This window comes from Dasypus novemcinctus, chromosome 10 (genome assembly GCF_030445035.2).
Source record: "Dasypus novemcinctus isolate mDasNov1 chromosome 10, mDasNov1.1.hap2, whole genome shotgun sequence".
In the NCBI taxonomy this organism is placed as follows: domain Eukaryota; kingdom Metazoa; phylum Chordata; class Mammalia; order Cingulata; family Dasypodidae; genus Dasypus; species Dasypus novemcinctus.
In genome coordinates, this window is record NC_080682.1 from 81998006 (window position 1) to 82022102 (window position 24097).

At 48.6% G+C, this 24097-nt stretch overlaps 1 protein-coding gene across 8 annotated transcripts in view; it reads right to left on the reverse strand.

Moving 5' to 3' along the window:
* The window catches only part of MICAL2 (microtubule associated monooxygenase, calponin and LIM domain containing 2), a 229449-nt gene that overhangs the window by 179643 nt on the left and 25709 nt on the right, over nt 1-24097 (reverse strand). For all 8 annotated transcript variants that reach the window (XM_071218210.1, XM_058305719.2, XM_058305718.2 and 5 more), the window contains exon 2: nt 20957-21027. The gene's annotated coding sequence lies outside the window, so the exon portion shown is untranslated. The remainder of the gene's footprint in view (nt 1-20956; nt 21028-24097) is intronic.

The window sequence follows — 24097 nt, forward strand, 5'->3', positions numbered from 1 at the left end:
CTCACATAAACACTGCCTCCTACTGTCTTTCCACTTCCCCCCACGTGCATGCCTAGCCACCCAGAGAGCACAAACAGAAAGTAGGGCCCACTTGCGTCTCTGTCTTTGGAATCACTTCTGTGCCCGGCATTGACCAAAGCATGCAGTAGCTGTCTGGCACATCCAAGTCTGATTGAATTCGAGTGGCATCCTGCAGTCCTTCCTGAGAGTGGGCAGGTGGTGCAGAGGAAACCGCAAGGTTTCCTGAGTCTGAAGAAAGCCAAGCGTGGCCCCTTCTGCCCATATGGCCTCACACAAGCCTCTGAAGCTCCAAGCCTCAGTTTCTTCTTTCTTAAAAACTGATGGTAATCTCTGCCTGGCAGGGTGGCTGAGACAGTGAGATGCATGACCAGGAGCAGAACGTGGCTCTGGGAGGCAGGCAGGGGGCGGGGTAAGGCGGGCTGCATCCATCATGTGCGGGAGATTTGTGTTTGGGGAAAGCACCAGTTTGAGAAATAGTTTTATAAATCAATTCTCCAGTGTTGCCAACTCTTCCTTGTCTAAAATGGTGAACTACATGGAGGTGTCCAGGCCAAACTTGACTCCTAGGAAATGATTTACAAACTGGAAGAACCCGTCTCCTCCCAGCCCAAGTTGCCTCCCCTTCTCCTCCACAAGAAAAATGAGCAACTTAATCTGAGGGCCCCAGTGGAGAAAGTGCCAGAGGTGGTGCTGAGGGAGCGGATGGGTGTGGGAGCTCCAGGAACTGTTATCTGGGGTGAGATAAGGGGAAGTGGGGGGAGATGGCCAGAAAGGAGCCGCTCAGCACAGCCTTGGACATGTACCCCAGCAACCAGTACCAGGCTCAGACTTGCCTCCTTGGATGTAAACCTTCTAGTTTCAACCTTTAAAATCACCTTTCTAATTTAAGTCAAAAGTCTTCAAAATTACTGCAGCACCCATGGAGGGTAGGTTTCCTTGCAGAAGAATATCAGAATACTTAAGAGTCAAGCCAACCTGCGTGTGAATCTGGTCTCAAACACTTGCCAGCTGTGTGACCCTAGGCAAGTTATCTCATCTAGCTCAGCCTCAATTCCCTCATCTGTAAAATGGGGATAATCACACGCAGTTCACAGGGTTGCAATAAAAAAATGAGATCATCTATGGGACTTATTTAGCACCTGGTGGCCACATGACATCCAGCACTTAATACTACCGTTTAAATGGCCCAAATGCCATCAAGTCAAAAGGAAAGGGGAAAGACAACATAATTCTTAGTCAAAATGACTACTAGCTTCCCAGGTCAAGGAATTATATATACATGTCCCCAACCAGAAGCCCTTTCTATCTTTTCCAAAATAAAGTCTCAGTTGGTTCTGCCAGCCCAAAATTCAAAAAACAAAAAACTAGAGGGAGAATGGGGAGTTAATGCTTGATGGGTACTGTGTTTCTATTTGTGTTGATGGAAAAAATTTGGTAATGGATAGTGGTAATGGTATCACAACACGGTGACTGTAAGTAAGACCACTGAATTATATATGCGAAAGTGGTTAAAATGGGGAATTTTATGTTGAATATATGTTACCACAAGTCAAAAAAGTCAAATAAACAAACAAACAAAAACCCAAACTAAGGACAAGGTCTTTTAATTCAGGAGATCTGAGTTCAAACCCATTTCCTAGCTGTGTAGCCTTGAACAAGTTACTTAACTTGAGTTCCAATTTCTCCATATGTAAAGTGGGACAATGGACATTATCATATGGGATGTTTTGGTAATGAGCTGAAAACATGTGTGTAGAATGCCCATATAGAACTTAGAAGGACTCAGTGAGTTGGACTTCCAAGTTTTTTCTTCTCAAGAACTGGGGTTTAATACTTCACTAAAGAAGAGAGTCAAGTATTTTTTAAATCACAGGAAACTGATGACTAATTTGCTAAAGTCTTCTTTGTCAACCACTACCCAGCTGTTGCCTTTTTGGTGTTTGATATGAAATATAAATAAAACCAACTGCCCATAAATTTGAACGGTTTCTGCATTTTCTGGAAGAAACAAGACATGATGCTTCAGTTTCCAAGAATAGCCTTGAAGCAATTTGGTTTTTGCCGGCTGGAGTCCCTTATTTGTGGTTCTTCTGCTCTCCTATCTGTGTGACTTCATGAGTCACAAAGCGATTCTCCTTCCCTGCTCTGGCTGCTACAAATTAAAATTCAGGGTCTAGGATGGCAGGCAACAGCACTGGTAACGACTGGCCCAGCCCAGGGCATCTGAAGGCAAGCTCAATATTTGCCCAGATTTACTGACCACCTCTCTAGAAATGAGAGAAGGCTCCAGTCCCAAGAGTTTCCTGTTTGCTCACATTTTAAGACTTCCATATCTTCACTTTCCCTAAGCCTCATTACCTACCAAATGGGATCAAACCTTATGACCAGGCCTTTGGTAAATTACCATTCTATAAATACTTAAGGAGGGCTGGGAAGGAGGGATACAGGGTAGGACCTTTCAATCAAAGCAGCACTTTGACCCAGGAGAAAAGCTCCACTCTCTACCCCACCCTCAGGGTTCAAAGATAAGATAGGTTTCAAGGTAAACACAATTTAAAAACAAAGCCCCCCTGCTATTTGCATGTAGAGTCTCCCAAGTCTGTCTCACCAAGGAAGAACTAAAAGTCCCAGCTTTGCACACAAAAGTTTCTAAGTCAGAGCTACCTAAATTCAGTTTCTGAGGAGAGGCGGGAGTTAGTTCAGGACTTCAGTGGGAAATGCCTCTCCCACATGCTGTGTCCCCGAAGAGCCTACTACAGGCAGGAACACCTGGGCCACAGGTGGGGCCTGCAGCCCCATCCTCTCACCTGGACCAGGCAGACACGGCTTCCCAACTACCAGGGCACATGGCAGCCAATTTGAACCTAAAAGAATGACTCCCAGGGTTAGAAAAGGACGGAAAGGTCCACCGCGTCCCCCTCACAATCTCCTTCCAGCCAGGTGTCCCCAGCCCGCACTTGGTCACCTGCACTTAGTCTCTCTAATAGAGATGTCCCTGCCTCCTTGGGCAACCTATTCCACACTTGCCTCTTCTAACTGTGAGAGCCTCAGGGAGACAAATTCTGCTTTAGTCATTCCCCCAGGACATCAACGATTACTCGCCAAAGGTTTCGCCTCTGTTCCTAGTTCTACCCCTTGAGATCACCCAGAGGTAGTCAAAGCCCTTTTCCATGTAGGGCCGGATCCACAGGTGCAGAGTCCTCTTAGTGTGCCGCCCCAGACCCCACCAGGAAGGGCAATCCCCTCTGGCTACTGCTGCGCCCTGGCAGGGAGCTACAGGAGAAGACTCCCGGGTCCACTGCAGGCCTTCTCTGCCCGCTCCCCTCTCGGAGCCCACCCAGTCCTCCTCCCACCCTTTTTCAGGGGTGAGCTGACTCCTGGTTTGGCTTTGTGGTGGCTCCACATATTCCTACTTCCTCATCTCCAGCCGTTCCCTCTTGGAATCATTCCCAGTGCCAGACCCCAGGATGACCTGGGGGATGTGAGTCCATCTCAGCCTGCCCAGAATCGGGAGAGGGCTGTAGACTGACCAATCACAGTGCCAGGAAGGAGGGAAAGAAGTCACCCGGCGCCACTGTGCGCCAGGCTCTTTCATCTGCAGTACTCTAAGTGATCTTCTAATAGGTCTGTGAGGTGGAGGTGATTTTCTTTCTCTCTTTCTGTTTCTGCTTTCTAAAATGAGAGGGCCTTAAAAGAAATTTTAAAAAAAAAGCAATTCCAGAATTTGCCCATTCCCTGCAACGCTAGTACAAATTTGCCATATGCAATTCCTTATTGTATATCTACGCATACACAAGAATTTCTAGCTAGTGCTCCACATCTTTGGCTGTATTGCTAAGCCTCTCTTATAGGATCACCTAGGGGGAAGCAGATATGGCTCAACAGATAGGGCATCTGCCTACCATATAGGAGGTCCAAGAGTTCGATACCCAGGGCCTCCTGGCTCATGTGGTGAGCTGGCCCATGCTCAGTGCTGCTGCACGCAAGGAGTGCCAGCCCATGTAGGGATGCCCCCGCGTAAGGGTGCCCCCCGCTCAAGGAGTGGCCCCTGAGCAAGGAGAACCGCCCCGCATGAAACCGCAGCCTGTGGTGCCACATACACGGAGAGCTGATGCAGCAAGATGACGCAACAAAAAAAGACACAGATCTCCAGCGCCGCCTGATGAGAATACAAGCGGACACAGAAGAACACACAGTGAATGGACAGAGAGTAGACAATGGGGAGGGGGGAGGGGGAGGGAAAAGAAATAGAAATAGACATATCTTTAAAAAAAAAAGGACCTTCTAGGAGAAGCAAAGCTTTCGTGGTGGACAGGACTCTGACCTGGGCATGAGGAGACCTGAGTTCAACCCATGGCCTGCCAGTCCCACCGCCCTCCTCAGGGCTCTGAGAGCCAGCTCCGCTTAGCTGCTCACTGTGTGTTCCACACGGTCCTAGATCCTTTCCATGAAGTATCTCAGGAAACGGAAGCAACCTCCTCAGTAACACTCATCTAGTGAATGGAGATGCTGCGAAATGAGCCCAGAGCTATCTCACTTTGAAATTCAAGCTCTTAGCCACTAATCAATATGAGCAATGTATTGTAAATAGTATGGACTTCCTTTTCTGAAGCTCCTGTGTAAATTAAGTGGGGTAAATTCTGTAATCTCTCAAGTCCTTTCAGGCTCAAAGGTTCTATGAGTGTCAACAACAAGGCATGAAAAAAAAAGAAACAACAGGGCATGGTTTTATAAGTTATGGTGTAACCAAAGTATCAGGCAGTTATTTTAAAATAATGTTTATAAAAACATTTAATCTGGGGCGGGAAATGACATAATGTAGAGCAAAAAGAGCAGGGTGTATGTGATTTCAACTACATAAAATGAGATGTACAAGAGAAAGGAAATAAGCTGTAAGTTAACAGTGGCTATGTGTGTGTGACGGCATTTCAGATGATGGTTATTTTTAGCTTCATACTTTTCTGTATTTCCCAAGTTTTCTACCAAAAGCATGTACTACTCTCATAAGCCCCTTCTATATACATACATATGCCAAGTCCAGGAATCTTCTTTCCCTGACTAGACTTTCATTCTCTGCAACAGGGGGTAGGGTTCACGTGTCTTCCTTCCCACAGGCCTAAGAGTCCTTAGCGCTCCCCGGGACTCAGCAAGGCCCTGCAAGGCTTCATGACACTAGTGGTGCCATTTTTCCAGAAAAGGAAGCGTCATCCCACGTGCAGTCCTGAAATCGTGCTAACTTAACAAAAAGCCTTCAACTCCAGCAGGTCGAGGATGAGGCCCTCAAGGCTGCGTTCCCCCCAGCAGCTCAACTTTCTGAACCACAGTGTCCTCAAGTCCAGGCAGCAGGCTCCTGTCTAAGGGATACCTCTGACCCAGTATCCGATGGGCCTTTGGGACCATCCCTGCCAGCCCAAGAGGAACACCTGGACACCCGTTACAGGGAGGAGTCGACAAAACCATACACATCTGCACACACACCCGGAGCCCAGCTTACCAACAAAACCCTGGAAGACTACTTTGCACGTGCCCCGAATCTTCTCCATCACACACTGGCAGCCCAGGAAAACAGTGAAGGCTGAAGGCCATTTTCCAGAGGGCCAGCCTGTCTCAAAACTAAGCGGGACCTGCCAAGGGCTAGAGGACAGCTTGTTTTGTGGCCTAAATAACGGTGAAGTTAATTTTCTAAACTATGTTTTGAGTTAAAATGCAATCAGCAAAATAAATCATTAGGATAATTAAAGAAACTTGCTGGGTTTTTTTCCACACAATAAAATTATTTTTAACCATTTAAAAAAAATTTCTCTCATTCTTCCTTCCAAACCTCATTTGACCTGAGGAAGCCTATGCAAGTCCAGCTCTGCCCGGGTTTTTTTAAAATCTCTGTTCTGCCTTCCCCAGTCCAGACCCCCCACCACTAATGTGTCTCCCTCGACCCCCACCCTGGAACTTGTCACCTGTGAAATCTCCTTTAACACTTCAGGGAAACATCACCGGCCTCTGTCTCAGCTGCCAGAGCATCAGTCCGAGAGAACCCTGGATTCTGACGGCCTCCGGGTGGTGCTGCCACCAGACCGCTGCCCCTTGAGAGCTGGGAGCATCCTTTCCTGCAGTACCTGTCTCCCTAAAAGCTCCCCGAGAACAGCAGGTCAGATCAGCAGTACCAGGCATGCCACCAGACTTGAATAAGCAGAAACAACAGCTGTGCAACTGGACGAAACTCTGTCCCCCTAAGTCATGGTTTGGCCTATTTTTCCTGTACCAAAATCAATTTAAGGGACACTGCCTATGAATCCTTTTGATGTTAGGAAAGTCCGATTGTAATGCAAAGGAGCTTTTCCCATTTAAAAAACAATAAGTCCAGTACATCATTTATCTGAGTTTTGAATTTAACAATATGAATAAACTATATTTATTTTTCTTAATCAGGGCACATAAGTGCCAGCAAATCTTTACTGTATTCATTCCTTGTCCTATTTCAAGATACTTCTTGGCACTCTACCCTTGACTCCTTCCCAGAATGGACTGGCTCACTCCCACAGTGTTCCCATGGTATCTGAACTTAAGTGGAAGAAGAATGATTCTGGGGAGCAGATGTGGCTCAAGTGGTTGAGCACCGGCTTCCCACATGGGAGGTCCCAGGTTCGGTCCCCAGCACCTCCTAAAAACAACAACAGCAAAAACAAAAACAAAAAAACCAACTCAAAGAGCCAATGTGGCTCAGTGGTTGAGCACTGGCTTCCCACATACAAGGTCCAGGGTTCAATCCCCAGCCCTGGTACCTAAAAAAAAATAATGATTCTGGCCTGAAATTAATTTTTTACTTCCCTACTTTCAGTTCATAGCACAAGACCCTCTCTATATATTATATGCCAAATGAGTATATGAAGGGTCAATCCTTGGGAACATAATAACTGTTGATATTTAGAGAGCATCTATGAAGTCTCAAGCAATGTGTCAAAAATGTTTTATCTGTATTAAAGCTGTTAATCATCATAAAAAACCACAGGAATTATTAGATACTATTATAACTCCCATTTTTCAAAGAATTAGAAACATTAGCAACTTGCCCAAGGTCCCATGACCAGAAGTGGTGAACCTGTGATTTGAAGCCCACTTCCTTAACCACCATACCCATACTGCTCCCCCCTTCCCCAAAAAATGGATGAGGGGAAGCGGATGTGGCTCAAGTGATAAGGCCTCCACCTACCATATGGAAGAACCGGGGTTTGATCCCTGGGGCCTCCTGGTGAAAAAGAAGAGAAAGCGTGCCTGCACGGTGAGCCAGTGCCCGCGTGGTGAGCCGAGTGCCCCATACGTTGAGCCAAGTGCCCATGTGGTGAGCCAAGTGCCCATGTGGGTGCCCACACGGAGAGCCAAGTGCCCACATGGCAAGCCGAGTGCCCACATGGCAAGCCGAGTGCCCCACGTGAGTGCCTGTGTGGTGAGTCAGTGCCCACACGGCAAGCCAGTGCCCACGCAGTGAGCTGAGAACCCATGCAAGTGAGTCACGCAGCAAGATGATGACGCAACAAAAGCGAGATGAAGGGGAGAGTCAAGGTGAAGCACAGCAGAAACCAGGAACTGAGGTGGCACAATTGACAGGGAACCTCTCTCCACATCAGAGGTCCCCAGGATCAAATCCCGATGTATCCTAAAGAAGAATGACAAGAAGAGAAGACAAAAAGAGAAATAGAAACAGAAGATCACACAACGAATGGACACAGACAGCAAAAACAGCAGGGCAGGGGCAGGGAAGGAAAAATAAATAAAGTACATTTAAAAAAAGAATGGATGAGGCCAAAGGTATGCCAAGTGTTGCCTTGCACGTGGGCAAGAACATGGTTCCTGGTTCTAGACACTTTAACTCATGACACTTCCTTATCTTTCCTTCATCCAATGCCAGAATGCTGGAATCTGTAGTAATGAAATCTCAGTGCAGTATGAAATAAAGGTAGTAGTAATATCCCCATAAAAGCACAGCTGAGAAGTGACTTTTGAGCCTTGGTGGGTGTGGCAGAGATAGGCTGTCTGATCGCCAGACTCACTGCTCCTTCTTCCGGGGCCCTCAGTCAAGCTCCATCCTTATCTTCCTTGAGCTTTGTGGCCCATGTGATCAAGTTCCAGGCAGTGATGTATGCCACTACTAGGATGGCCCCGTGGGAACCCCACATGTGATCTCCCATGCTCCCACAGCACAGCAGCCTGAGAGAGGACAGAGACACAAGAAGGAAGCGGTCCGATCCCCTGGAAGCCCACTTGGAGGAGAGTCTACTGACCAGGAGCACGTTTTAGACTACAGAGTGAGAAATAAACCTGTTGTATGTGAAGTCACCAAAATTCAGGGTTGATCTTTTAGCCAGGAAACATCACCTTAGCTAATACAACAGGTAAACTGGAGGGTGGCGAACTTGCCGAGTTTGGCCTGAGCCAGAATGCACTCTCTCCCAGTAAGATCGACCACATGGAAATTAACCTTCCTTTCACCATCGCCACAGTTGTAGGCCAAGTCCCAAAACAACCAGTTTAGTTGTTCTATATCTAACCATCCACTAGAACCTCAATATCCTGAAAAGGCCTGATCCCCAGAAATACGCCTGCCCGCCCTTCTGCCGAGACACCCCGACACCTGCCACATATCTGATGCTGGAAAAATACATCTCTGCCCTACTTCCTTTTTTTTTTTTAAGATTTTATTTATTTCTCTCCCTCCCCACCCCAGCTGTCTGTTCTCTGTGTCCATTCACTGCGTGTTCTTCTTTATGTCCACTTCTGTTGTTGTCAGCAGCATGGGAATCTATGTTTCTTTTTTTGTCACGTCTTGCTGCGTCAGCTCAGTATGTGTGGCACCATTCCTGGGCAGGCTGCACTTTCTTTCATGCTGGGTGGCTCTCCTTACAGGGTGCACTCCTTGCGCATGGGGCTCCCCTATGCGGGGACACCCCTGTGTGGCACAGCACTCCTTGTGCACACAGCACCGCACATGGGCCAGCTGCACACGGGTCAAGGAGGCCTGGGGTGGGAAACGGACTTTGGCCCAGTGGTTAGGGCATCCGCGGTTCAAGCCCCGGGTTGAATAAATCTTAAAAAAATAAATCTTAAAAAAATAAATAAATAAATAAATGAGGTAATATCTAACACAGTGCAGGGAAATATATTGTCATTCAGTCAGCTTATTTTAAAAAAAAAAAAAAAAAAAAAAAGGAGGCCTGGGGTTTGAACCGTGGACTTCCTATGTGGTAGACGGACGCCCTATCCACTGGGCCAAGTCCGCTTCCCCCTATTTTCAAATGGTATAAGATAGGGGAATAAGACAGAGAAGCCAGCCTATCGCCTTGGTTCATGAACGCTCCAGAGGCCCTGGGAGCGGATGCGCTGTGGTGGAAAGAGCGTGGACTTCTGAGTCACCAAGCACTCCCTTGAGCGAGTCATAAGCATCATAGAGTTTCTGTGAAAACTAAACGCAGGTGCCTCTCACAGTGCTGGGCTCATTAAGTTCCTGGCACACGGCCCTGGGGTAAGTACCACCCCCTCGAGCTCAAGGCATCCCAGGCTAATCCAAGGAACAAATCAGAGCATTTCACAAGAAGGAGGCTCATTCATACCTTAACTTACCTTCTTTTTGGGTGGGACGCCTAAAAGCTTATTTTCTACTGAGGCTCTGCCCAGCACATAAAGGCTCTCCCTGTGTGACCCTCCGACTCTAAGGCACTACAGCACCCGACTGTCCACAATTAAGCCTCAGGGACTTGAATCCTAGCAACTGGTCTGAAGGACAGAGAGGGATGCTGGGGAAGAGACATCAAAGCCACGGGAAAGGATTCTTTGCCGATGCATGCTCACTGCGCGAGTGGTAGTGCGCCGGGGGCCCAGGGGGACCGCAGAGCTGTCCCTGCCCCGAGACGCTCACAGCCCAGCTGCGCCTGATGGAGTTTGTCTTCCAAAGGTCCCCTCATTCTGAAGAATTGTGCTGTGACCCAGTTTTCAGACCAACCCACCCAAAAAAGTATTCATTGCCTGACAAAAGTTTTTTGTTTTTTTTCTGAGTTGTGAATTTTAACAATATGAATTCCCAAAATTATGTACAAATTCAATCCCAATTAGATGTACATTTACTTTTACCAGAAAAACAAAAACAAACCAAGAAACCAAAAACCACTCTTCTTGTTTCCCTTCACAGCCTGGGCTCCCAATAGAACAGCAGAGCCCCACAAGCGACTCCCACTTGCCCAGTCCCTCTCATCCTTCAGTGCACCCTGGTGACCCACCGAACTCTCCCTCCAAGGCAGACCTCCCCACTGCATCCTGGGCCGAAGGGTGACCTGCCTGTTAGAAATCTCCCCTGACTCTCTCCCACCAACCTAGTTCCCGCCCACCCCGCCGGTCCCACCTCCTCAGTCCCAGGCTGGTGGACAGCACCATCGGCACCCCCACCCTGCGGAGCCGCTCAGCAGGACCCCGCAGCCCGGCCCCCTCCCTCCCTCACTGTGGTGCATGTCTCCACCCACCCTCACCTGGGCCTCAGAACCACCTTTCCTACTGCAGGTTCACCTCCCTCCAATCCATCAACCTAGTCCTCAAACTGCTGCCAGAGAGAGCTTTCTATCAAAAATGCACGCTTTGTCAGGTACCCTTCCTGTTTAAAATCCTTCAGCAGCTCCCTCACGGTCTTCAGGCGAAGCCCCAACACTTCAGTGGAGCAAAACGGAAAGACATTCGTGATCTAGCCCCACGCCGGCCTCCCCAGCTTCCCCGTCCTCGTGTCCCCTCGCCCTCGTACTCTGGACTTGCCCAGCCACCTGTACTCCTGGATAAGCCAAACTCTCCCCTGATCCCATTCCTACGGCTTTGCTGAAGCTGGTCCCTCTGTCTGGAAAGCCCTTGGCAAAAAACCATCATTTTTAGGGTTGGCTGAAAGGTCAAAGGCAGCAGAGCAGGTGGGTATGAGTTTGGAGTCTGGAGTCAGACAGGCAGGAGGCAAACCCCGACCCATCACTTAATCGATGTGTGAGCTTGGGCAAGCTACCAAAGCTCTTTGAACCTCAGTTTCCACATCCATAAAAAAGGGATAATAATAGTCCTGACTTTATCAGATTATTTGAGGATTCAATGCAATGATGCCTGGCCAGACAATATTCTTAGCTGCATAGACTTCTTTGAAGCCTTCCTTGCTCTCTCTTTGCCCCAGGGCCCCACCCCTCACTCTGTGGAGGTTTGTATTTCGGTTTCATACTTCCTTTTTTTTTAATAGGAGGTACCAGGGATTGAACCCAGGACCTCATACATGGGAAGCAAGCACCCAACCACTTGAGCTGTATCTGCTTCCCCCATACTTACTACTGATTGATCTGTTTTGTAAGTCTGCCTGCCTCACCGAACTGTGAGCTCTCTGATACCAGAGGCTGCACATCCCAGACCCTGGCAATTCTGCCCCTGGCACGTGGGAGATGCTCAGTTAACACCTGCTTGCGGAAAAAAGGAAATCAAGACCATCACACAGAACCCAGGACATGTGGGGGCTTCAATCATGCCTGCCCTTTGTCTTCAACTCTGCTCAGGCCCTTGTCCACTCTGACCTGAATCGCATGAGCCTCCCAAGCAGTCTCCCTTTCTCTCCTCCCCCTTCCCTCCAGCAGGTACCACCTTCCCCCCGTTCACAAAGCCCTCATGGCTCCCGACACCCTACTGTCCACGTCCAAACTCCGCTGCTGGACTCTCAGGCCTCCCCCCTCGGCAGATGGCCTCCTCCTTGCTAGACTCAGTTCCCAAAGGCATCAGCGCCTGCCTGGTGGCTGCCTCGGAGGAGCTGGCCTCCTCCGGGCTCCAAATCAGGTCTCCGTCTCACCTGTCCACCCCTGTTCAGATCTCACTCATCCTCTGAAGCAAAGTGGGCCTCACAGTACTGTTTGAAGACCCACTATGTGGCCCTGCCCCCCATAGAAGCTTCACAGGCAAGTCAAGGAATCAAACTCCTCTAATAATTATTGGTAAGATGGAAGCAAAGACGGAGAGATGGAATGACCGACAGCTTGGAGGAAAGATTCACAGAGGAGGTGTTTCAGAGTTGGATCTTAAGGAATCAGCTGGAGTTCTCAGGCACAAAAACTTCCCAGTCCCTTACCAACCTTACTTTTCTGTGCATTCTTCTAACACCTGCAGTCTGTGTTAGATCTCACCAAACCCAGCTCTAGAGCAGATGTGCCAGTACATGTCCAAAAACACAGCTTCCTGGGCCTACTCCTGAATACAATCTCTGTAGCCTGTGGCCCAAGGGGAAAAATATTTTTTAACTTCCCAGGATTTTGTGTTGACTAGCCAGGTTGCAAACCACTCAGTTATACCACATTCAGTTCGATTCATTCCATTTCCTAAGAACCTACTTTCTGCCCAGGGTCCTGCTAGGCACTCAGGACACAAATGAGTAAGGTACTATCTCCCCAACTCCTGAGCGATTGGTGGGGGAGACAAACAATTATAATACAGGGTATAATACAGGGTTCCACATGGCACTTTATTTAGCCTTGTACTCCTCCTATCTTTTGTGTATTTATCTTGTCCAGACAACTAATTTATAAGCTTCTTAAGGAAAAGCATACTACCTTTTGTTTCTTCTGTTTCCCAGAGAGCCCACTTTAGTTCTGGATACAGTTGGCACCCAATATTTAACACTCGACTCTTTAACTACATCCCTTTACAACAAATTCATCCATTAACGAGTTGTCTACCCATTTTTATCTTTGTAATTTCAGTGCCAGCGTGGTGCCTGGCCCCAGACAGTATGTGTGTTGAATGAATAAACATTTACCAGTAAAAACCTATTTCAGGAGGGATAGAACTGCTTACATGGTGCCACCTTCAGAGTTCACATTAAAGACTCATAACATTTTTTTATTTGCATTGCAGATCTTTAATTTCAAGATTAATTTCCTTGCATACAACTGCCTGGACTTTGTTGTTTATATGGTTATTAATGTTATTAATAATGTTATTAACTCCCTCTATCAGGCAGTCTGGTGGCCTTTGTGTGGATGTGCCCAGGGCAGGGGAAGAGGTAGATGTATGCCTATTCCTTCCATTAAGCTGTCCACTCAACCAGCTGCCCAGATGTCCACACCCTTCATTCCATTGGTGAATAAAGGCCTGTAAACTGCATTCAGCCTTAATGAGCAGGTACGTGCACCTGCACGGACAGGTGAGCCCTGCCTGAGTCAGAAAAGACTAGTGGGCTGTTCAAAGCCAACCGACAAGTCAACGTACTTGGGGAGGCAAGACCTGTGATTGAAATGTAAAATCCCTGACACTTCAGAGGAGCAGCCTAACCAAAGCAAGGACGCCCATCAAGAGTTTCTTGCAGAACCAAGCAGAGGTGGCCCAGAGAATGGACTGTGCCCCAACTTTCTCCAGGCCAGGCTTCCAGGGATTTGCCACCATAATGAATTTGTCTTAAGCCCTGAAAACAGGCCCCATAGCTGAGAGGTGGGGGATTTCTGAATGTGTATTAAGACCATCTGGCCTCCCCTCAGGCTGCAGCCTCAGCGAGATCTTCACCTGGTGACTGCTTGGTGCCAAGAACCCGAGGCTCTTTTCTGGCCTGCATGCTGGACTGAGGATGGCACACAGGTAACACCATCTGAGAGCTGGTCACCTCCCTTTTTGCTGCTGATAGAAAATGGAAGGATTAATTGCTGGTCATTCATTCATTCATCTATTCAGCCAGCAGATACTGATTTCTGTGTGCCGGGCAATGTGTTAAATGAACACAGCTTAACAATCCTCAGGAAGAGTGAGCAGACCAGAAACTGATGGGGTCAAAGAGCTCTAAGAAAGCATTTCTTCACTTCACCAGTACACAGCCCAACAGGGTCTCCCCTGCTGCCATCAGGAGATATTACAGATGTCTGCTACCTTAGCGCACAGAGGAACTCAAGTCTCCTGGAAACTATTTTCCCAAAAGAGCTGTAAAAACCAATTAAAGTTCCAGATAGTACATACAGAAGGCCTCTGATAAAATAGGGTTGAAATGGTTGCTAAAGTATAGTCAGTGCTGGACCGACTTCTGAGATGAAATGCAGCTATGTATTTTGAAAGTCCTTTAACATGTCCTAGTTGGCAATGTGATGAGGCTGCTGCAGAGAGCAATGCAGGTGCTTTCATGGAGAAGGAGGATAGCCGAGGTTTGAGGGAAAGGATGCTTGACTGTCCTGGTAACACACAGAGGTCACGTTCATATGAGCTTGGAGGGGCTGTGACAAGACCTTCAGGACCCAGCAAGTGCCTTTACTATTTGGTGGGTCAAGATGTTCCTCACTGGCTCCCACCCCCAGCACACGGCAGTCCCAGGGAGGGACCACAGAAGGTCCGACCAACCTGGTGACTCTTCCCTGGTGGTTAGCAAGACAGTCTCCCACAATCCCAATACAATAAATGTTCATGGGCTGAATGAAGATGCTGGATTCTTCTCTTGGCACTTGGGCTTATGCTCTAAAAAACATGTTCACTAAAATAAGTAGCAAATGTCCCAAAATGGACATAGCTAAAGTCAGAGGTTACAGAAGAAGGATTGTGATACAGACCAATAAGTCCTTGACTCCAAAATCACCTTCCAGCTTACATTCCCCCACTCCTCTCCACCAGGGACAGTTCAGACTCAAGGTTCAGTTTCCAAAACTGACTTCCAGAGGCAGAACTCAGCAAGGAGTTCCTTAAGGGGCAACAGTCCCTGGAGGGCTTGCTCTCTTCACCATTACTCTCGCCATCCTAAAGATCTGATATTTAAAATTTTCTGACTATAAAGCCCCAAGGAATTCACCTTCCTGGTAAATAATCTACTTCCTTAATACATTTTGCCTTGCAAAAAAAAAAAAAAAAAAAAATATATATATATATATATATATATATATATATATATATATCCTTAAACGCAGCTATATATTTTTGTTTATCTTTGTTTTTAAGTAGCCTTCTCATCCCACACCCCCAGCTCCTGCAGAATTATGTGGCCCTGTCTGGAATGCAAAAGAGCCCCTGGAGAGATAGTCTGCACACAAACTCTTCAGGGTATTTGCTATCAGCTTACTGGGGAGAAGAATTTGTGATATCTTAACTATGAACTGTCAGCGTGGCCAGCCCCACCCATTTCCTTTGCTCCATCAAAAATCACCTCCACTGATGCATGAGCTACAACACATAGAAAATGGACACAAATAATCTAAAAATGAGCCTCTCACACATTTCTGTGGAGAAAGATACTTCAGATGATCAGAGCATTCCTATCTGGAGAATCTTTGCTGGTCTCTACCAATGTTTCTTTCAACTAATCCTACATAAGTAACAAGAGTTTTACAAAGTCCTTCACAGTCTGGTTTCAAACCACCCTTCCAGCTTATCTCTGGACTGAGGGCGCCACTCCCTCCACTTTCAGCTTAAAAAGAAAACATGCACATAACTCCTCCTTACTTCCAAATATGGAAGCCCTATCATACCATCCAACCTTTTACTGGAAAACCCTCTACCTCCTTCTCTGCTAGGCAATCTCCTATTCATCCTTCAACACCCAAGTCCAACAGCACCTCTTTAGTTCCTGGAGCTCTCTCTAGATAAGGCTGGAGCAGTGGCTGTGACTGTGTACTCATCTGTCTTGCCACCAACTCCTGAGAGTGAAGGAACTAGGCCTTACTCACCTTTGCACTCCAGAACCCAGCCAGGGCAGGCAGTGGGGAGCCTCATAATAAATGCCTGGTGCCTAATCCAGGCCCGGCCCATCTGGCCCAGTCCTTTCCCAAGGCCATGAGACAGGCAGCTTGCCTTAGGCCCTGGGCCTGGTGGGAGGTGGGCAGGTTATTTAACCTGTCTCTGCCTCGATGGTCTCTTCAAGGCAACAAACAGTCAGAGCCACATCTCACAGGCTGCTGTGAGGAATGAGCAGGCTAAAGCATGCTCATTTTCTCACCGCCTTTCCCCCAGTGCTATCCTGCACCCTCCTATCCAGACCAATTCCATAAAGCTAGGCGTTTCTCCCATGCTGCTTGGCAGGAGACTGAGGCACAGGATACGTTTCCTTCCCTTTCCTCAATAGGAAACACATAGCCCAGTATCCAGTGGAGCCCATGGGAAAAAGCCAACAGCTGCCACTCAGGTTCACACGCCATCAAGGCGGGGACAGGATTGTCAGCCGCTAACCCCAAGAGCTCTCTTCCAGACCAAGGGGCAGCATGGGCTGCACTCAATCCATGTCCTGGGCTGAGGATCTCAGAACAAGGCCTGCTTAGCAACAAAGCCCATGTGAGTGTTATCTTAACCACAGACCCGCGAGGGGCACTGCTGCAGAGGCTGGGCCATCATATCCCTTATTTCCTGTCTTAAATTAATCATTCACCCTGAGACACATCATAAAGCAGAGTAACACTGACTCAACTGTGTTAAGTCACTACACACAAGTCAAATAGCCTGCACACAAGAAGACGCCTCAGCAGCACCAAGACATTTTATTGTGCCTCAATAAACAGTGACGTAAAAGGAGTGGGGCCCTTAAGTCCACAGACACTCAAGCTCAAGGTCAAAGTGAGAAGAGGAAAGTGTGGTGGTTGGACCCACTGGGGAAAGAGCCTCTTTTTTTGGGGAGTGGGGGGGGGGGTGGGAAGAACCTCTTGACAGGTTGTCAGGAGGCCTGGCTCCCACCTCAATTCTACCACCAGCTTGCTTTATCAGTTTGGTCAAGGCGTTGTCTCTGGGCCTCAGTTTATCCCAAAATTGGGAGAATTGGATTAAATGATCTGCAAGTTCTTTCCAGCTTTAACACTCTAAGACTGTATATTCTAGATGCAAACTCACCTTCCTTAGCCCTTCCCCTTTATTTCATTAGTTGACTGTCTGAGACATTTCTTAGCACTGAGGAGATTTCAACCAATGCTACTACCTTTATTGTTCCAGAGCCCCAAGTGGATGGTCACCCCGAACCACAAAGCCTGGCTAGAGAAGAAGGGGATACACTTGGGGCCATATTCTTGAGAACATATTTACTGTTCTCAGCAGAGTCCAGGTCTTGGGGAATCAGGAGCTTGGGCATCTCAACAGTACCCAATATTCTTTAACCCCTGGGTTGATTTCTTTCCACTCTAGGATTTTTCTCACCACCTTTCCCCCAGTGCTATCCTGCACCCTCCTATCCAGACCAACCCAATTCCATAAAGCTAGGTGTTTCTCCCATGCTGCTTGGCAGGAGACTGAGGCAGCAGCAGGCAGTGCTTATCTGTGTTCTGGCATATCTCAGGGCGGAGCCAGGAGTGGTGGCAAAGGTACAAAGGCCAGAAGAAAAGTGCTTACAGAGGCAAGCTGAGGCCAGGGAAGGGCAGGCAGCCTGGAAGGGAAGAGGTTGCTAATCTCCCTGATGGAATGAGCACTGACAACCACAGACGTCTAGGAGGCTCCCTTAAAATGTTGTCCGACCCTTCACACCTCATTTATTTCCTTGATGAGAAATCCAAAGGCAGGCGAAGTTTTGTGATTTGTCCAAGGTCATACATACTAATAACGTGGGTCTTTTGGGTCCAACCCACGTTTCCACACCACCACCGCCCCACTCTGTTGACCATAAGGTTCTAATTAGGTTACTCTAATGAGGCCAGCTGGGTCCCCTGAAGATGCTAAGAAACATGATCCAAGTGTCACTTAGGAAAGAGCAGGCCCAGCAGGTATTGTGATAGCTTCCTCTCCCACGTGGTGTGTTCCTTCCCAAGCTAACACTGTTTCCTTGTTCTTTGTCCAGCCCTCGGTCACAAAATCATAGTAAGTTCAGAGGTCAGTGACAGAGGAAAAGGAGGCCTCCCTCTCCTTGCAGAACCCTAAGTGTCTAAGATAACCCACAACTAGGCCTGCTTCCTGGGTCTAGAAGGTTGATGGGTGAAGAGTGGTAGGAGGGGAAGTCTGATCTGTTTAGGTCAAGGGTAAAATTCATGGGCAATTAAGCGGGTAATTTGAACATTTATGAGAGCAAACAACAGACTCTGTCTCTGCTAGGGGACCTTTCAAAGATCAATGTTTGACGCATCACCTCAGTGTCAGGGGGAGGAAGCCTGAGTAAAAGCTTTAAGGAATTAATTATTCAGTGTTCATGACCCAGTTCCTGGAGGTGAGGCTGGGTGAGAAGAGAACTCACCAGTTTCTTATCATGGCAAGAAATGCAAATACTTCACAGGGTAGAGTTCCCTTCGCTGCCAGAGGATCCGTTTATAGTTAAGAGTAGAGGGAAAAAAAAGCCAAAGTTTACTCATTCAACAAATATTGACTGAGCTCCTCTTATGTCCTAGGAACTCCAGGGATTTACATATGGTTGGAGCTTAGTGGCGCAGAGAGATCAGGGAATTTTATAAACAGGAGGTCTGAGCTAAGTCTTAGCTCAGCCCTTAAACAATTACATTACTTTGGGCAGTTTAGAACTCATCAAATCAAATTTCTCATCTGTAAAATGGAAGTAAATCCACCTGCATTATTATGAATATGAAATGATCTCTGCCAAATGTAAAGTGCAATGTAAATGTGAGGTATAAACAATAATGATATAACATGACACACTTTCCCTACCCAAAGAAGTTATAATCTGCTAATGTTTTGGAAAACAATCCAGGATACCTATTTGGCAAACAACATATTCTCTGTAATGTGGGCAAACTGTATGTTTCAATCTACCAATGGACATGGACCCAGTGGTCAGTTCGGGTCTCCAGACTGTGTACCCAAAAAACTGCAAGAAGGGGCAGAATGGAAATCAAAAGAGTTGCTGCGAGGTACAGAACCCACCTGGCCCTGTGCCAAGCCTTGAGGGAATGAATGCCCAGAAGGAACTCAAGATTCAAAGTGGGGAAAGAGACCCACTAGATGTGTGGCCAATCAGAAACAAAACAAAACAAAATTCATTTGGGTACAGCAGGAATGGGTCAGAAATGCAGACACTTCCCTCTCTGATCACATTTCAGACCATGATGGAATTCACTGTTGCCTGCCCAGCCAGCTCTGTGGACATACTATGCACTCTGTGTTTCTCCAGGAAAGGGGAGGGATTCTTGCAGGCTGGTTCAGCAGGACCTCCTTGCCTGGGTCTCTCTCCAGTTGCTAAGAGTTATGACTGCCAGAGCAGCTTACCCCTCGGTCCATTCAGACCCTCCTTTCCTTCTGCTCAGGACTCAACATGGACACCTCTTAACTTCAGCACCTCATCTCCACATGGGTCCTTGGTGTCCAGCAGGCCAGCCTCCAAGTGCCCAGTCACACCACCCGCTGTCCTTCCGGCAGGACCTCCACTCACGCTCCACCCTGGACGGGACCCTCCTGCTCTCCCCTCACACATCCCCGGGGAAGCTCCTGGGTTCAGGGCTGGTTTTATTTATTTATTAAATTCTTCACCCTTCTGCGAATGCAGATTTCTCATCCCAAATTGTTCTCTAACTGCTGTACACAGGAGAAAGGCAGAGGAGGGAGGAGGAGCAGAAAGCCAAGGATCCTCCTGCATTCCAATTCTGCGCTGACACAGTGAGTTATGTAACCCTGAGAAAGTATCTTGAGGCCAGGCGCCAATTTCCCTATCTCATAATGAGGGCTTCGTGCTCAATAATCTCTTGGGTCCCCTCTAATTATAAAGTTGGGCATTACAGAAACCAAACTACACTGGGACACAGAAGACATGAGTCTTGGTCCTTATTAGCCTACAACCTGGGGCAGTCACCTGACTGCTCAGACTCCTGTCTCGACGTCTGTAAGGTAAGTGAGGATAACACGACTGCCCTCCCAGGGTGCCAGGCTCTCATGAGACACTGCATGTGACACAGGAGTGTGAACCAGAAAGCCCCAAACAAACCTCAGGGTTAGACTCCTTCAGCCAATAAACAGCAGGTGCTGGCTGGGAGGGGGCTGCGGCTCAGACAGGAAGGTGAGAGGACAGCTCCTTGGCACTGAGGCTCCCAGTGAGACAGAACCAGTGAACAAACCTTAACTGCAGCCCATGGTGATGTGAGGCATGAACAAAGCACCATGGGATACAGAGAAGGGGCCGCCAACTTTGTCTAAGGAAGCGAGGGAGGCTTCTCAGAGGGAACAGTGTGTTCTGGTCTGGTGCCTTGTTCCAGGAGCTGTGGGAGCTGGAGCCAGGCAGAGAAGAGAGGCCAAAAATGAGGCTGGCAAGTGAGGCAGAGGTGGGATTGGAGGGTGCCTTGAATGCAAACAGCAGATAGGTCAGGTATATATCTGAGGAAGGTCTCTCTGGCAGCACCGGAGAGGACAGAGCAGAGCGGGCAGAGAGCAGAGCTGGGGAGAACAGTGGGAAGGCTGATAAGATAGCTCGCGAGGATGTCTATGGAAAACCAAGTCCATTATTGGTTTTTGCCAACACCAACCCTTCCAGACCCTAAGCCTCCAATGACCAACCAAATCCACAGAAAGACTTAAACAGGTTTGTTCTCCTCGGGGTGGACCCCAAGCAAATGAGGGCACTGAAATCTCATGTTCAAAGCTTGGACGGATGGTCTGCAATGCTCTCAAGTCCCCCATCCAGTAAAACACCTGGCCGGATACTTGTCTTGGCACAGATCTGGGCTGGCAAGGCCTGGGCCTGGGTCAGGAGGGCTGAGCTGAGCTGTTGGCCATGCTCGGGGAAGAGGGGGCAGAGATTCCACCAGCGGATCGGAGGCTCTCTACCTCCCCAAACGAATCTCAGCCTCAGCCCGTCCCCGCCCCCTCCTCTCGTGGCGCGGGAGAGGGCTGTGCTGCCTTGGAGGGCGCAGGCCAAGCCAGAGGGCCGCGGAGGGAGCACAACGCTTTCACCAGTGGTGGTTTCTTCTAAGGGGGCCACGTTCCCTTGGGCTTGAAGAAAGAGTACCCCTACACTTTTCTAAGCCTGAAACCAGCCCCCCCTGAGCTACTCAACGGCATAAAAGTGTGAGTTACTCACAGGCTTCTCAGGCCTCGTGATGGCCGAAGTCACCGCCTTCTAGGACAAGCCACGCATGGGCTGCCATATTCCTGTAAAACAAGAGCCGACAATTACATCACCGTACATTTCAGCCTCACTTCTTTTTCCCTTCAAGAAGTCCCGTGCTGTGTACTTTGCCCAGTAGGGACACTTTAGCTAGTAAGAGTAAACGACAGATAACTTCTCTCTACAGCCAACAAGTTTTGCGTATGAAGAAAGGCACAGGGGACTGCTAAGTAAACTCTAATATCTGCCACTGTCTGGGCTGATCAGGTCTCCAAGCAAGGGCTTTGCTGAGAGAGTAAGATGGATTTGAAAAGAATGCTTTTTTAGCTGCTTTAGTCAAAAGAGAAAGTGCCACAATTAAGAAATAATGAAAGCAAATCAAATTGGTGTAAAATGTTATAGCAAATTTTTAACAAGTCACCAAGGTGAGATTTGTCATATTTTCCAAAGGGAAAGGTCGAAAATGCTAAGTAAACTAGGGAACTATAAAAGTGGTCATGGGAAGCGGACTTGGCCCAGTGGATAGGGCATCTGTCTACCACATGGGAGGTCCGCAGTTCAAACCCCGGGCCTCCTTGACCCGTATGGAGCTGGCCCATGCACAGTGCTGATGCGCGCAAGGAGTGCTATGTCACACAGAGGTGTCCCCCGCGTAGGGGAGCCCCACGCGCAAGGAGTGCGCCCGTAAGGAGAGCCGCCCAGCATGAAAGAAAGTGCAGCCTGCCCAGGAATGGTGCTGCACACACGGAGAGCTGACAAAACAAGATGACGCAACAAAAAGACACACAGATTCCCGTGCTGCTGACAACAACAGAAGCAGACAAAGAAGATGCAGCAAATAGACACAGAGAACAGACAACTGGGGCAGGGGGAAAGGGGAGAGAAATAAATTAATTAATTTTTTTTTAAAAAGTGGTCATGGCCAAGTTTCCGAGACAAATCATTTTGGCTTCCAGTGTACCACAAATTATTTAGTTATATTCTACTGCTTTTGCAGAAAATGCCTCTATACCTGTTTGGAAAATGGATCTCAGAGTTACAAAGCATTTCTAACCACTCTCTTTCACATTTTCTTAAAAATCCAAATTTCTAAGAGGTAGCATCACAAGGACAAAAACTAACACAGATGTGACAACTAGATGTAAAAGAGGCAATCCCCATAACTCCACAGAAGAACACATACTTTGCTCACCAGGGCGGCAGGTCCCCTCATCTACGGAAACACACAGGCATATTTATTGTTGCAAGTACACAAAGAGCCACGTTTAGAATGCCAGGGAGATGGGAATCTCTGCTCAGCAATTTTCAGAGCATTAATGGGAGAGAACCTCCTGTTTACTGAGTGCTGACTGTGGATCCAGCACGGTGAGAGACTTGACATTCTTTATCTCAGCGAGTCCTCACACATGAGGAGATGGAGGCTTGGAGAGCAGCGGCACTTGCCCACGTCCCACTGCGGGGTGGGATTCAACCCCAGGCCTGCTGACCCAGCGCTCACGGTCTTTGGCACCAAGCAGGTATCCTGGATGCCAACACCTAGGGCAGCTGTGCTGGGCCCGCCCACATGGGGAGCTGCCTGGCAAGCTCTGAGGGCAGCCACTTGGGCAGAAGCTGAAATCATCCCCATCATCATCTTTAGGGAGCCCACGCCCCACGGGCCGGTGCCAGCTGACAAACAGGCTGGCCTGCCTCAGCCACATTCTGTCAGCCTGAGCTGGAGGCCCCACGCTGCTGCCTCAAGGCAGAAGTCAGAGGCTGGAGGCCTCAAACCATTATCCTGCTTCTCTAAGGAAGGCAGCCGGTGCAGCGGTGGGGGAGCTGGACATCCTGGCACAGAATTCCAGTCTACCCAGGTTTTGAGAAACTCTTGTTTTCCCTGGGTCTCAGGATATGGAGACCCTCTGCACCCTGGGATCGTACTGAGACCAGCAGCAGGGAAATGGGGGCTTTCTGGGGTTCAGCTTGGGTTGGCTCCACAGTGAGATGGAGGAGGGAGTGACCAGACCATTCCAAAAGGCCATCAGTCGGATTCCCACAGATGCCTGGGCACACGATGACCCAGCCCCTCAAACACCAACTCCTGAACCTTCTGTCTGACAAACAGCCCAGCACACTGAGAGCTCCCTGGAGCTGACCACAAAGGCAGGCCGGGTCCAGCACCGCCCTTCCCCTCAAGGGGCCTCAGAGTCCTCATCTGTGAGATGAGGAGCTTGGCCTAATTGGTGATTTCCTCCCCAAGGATCCCTTTTAGCTCTCCTTTCCACGGACCCTGCCTTTCCGAAGACATCTACAAAACTAGTTAGTTGTTACAAGGAGGGGAGCGATTGACTTGTGCACCAGGCATGTGTCAAGTGCTTAACACAAACTACTTAGCTAATCATCCCAGCAGCCCCGCGAGGCAGGTAATACTCTCACCACCTTACACAGGAGGAAACTGAGAAACTGAGGCATGGCACAGCCACGCCCCTTGCCCACAGACGGGAGCAGCCTTGGGAATGCCGGCTGAGCGGGCCTGAGGCCACACCCATGCTCACCCCAACACAATGACACAGTGTTCCCCTTTTATCAAGCAGAATGATGAAGTGATATCTCCTCTCGGTTTTGCTGTCATGCCTAGCCCAAGCACAGGGTCTTTGGTCCCCTGTGGCCTGACTTGGGTGGCAAAGGAAAGGTTTCCTGTGTGTGTTAGTGGCTTCGTGGATGCCAAGGGATGTGAGAGACTGGAGGGTCCCAGGAGAGAGGAACTCAGAGAAAGCTTCCTCTGTGGTGCTCTCCAAGCCCAGCTCCACCGAGGCAGGGACCTCCGCCGAGCATCCTGAGCCCTTGGAACAGGGCCTAGCACTCAACAAATATTTGCTGAATGAATGATTAAATACAGTCAGAGCTTAGATGCACTAAAGGCTTTTCAGGAATGATTTGGTGTGATTTAGTGTGAGATACACCCATACCAGCTCAGAAGCACAAACCCAGCCTTGGGGCACAACGACCACACAGACATCTTCATATGCCAGCCCCAGGACAGAGGGCAAGGGCATGGGGCGCTGAGCCAGGACTGCCCTTCACTCAGGTCCTGAAATTGGACAAACCCAGTTCCTACTGGCTCTGACCTTTAAT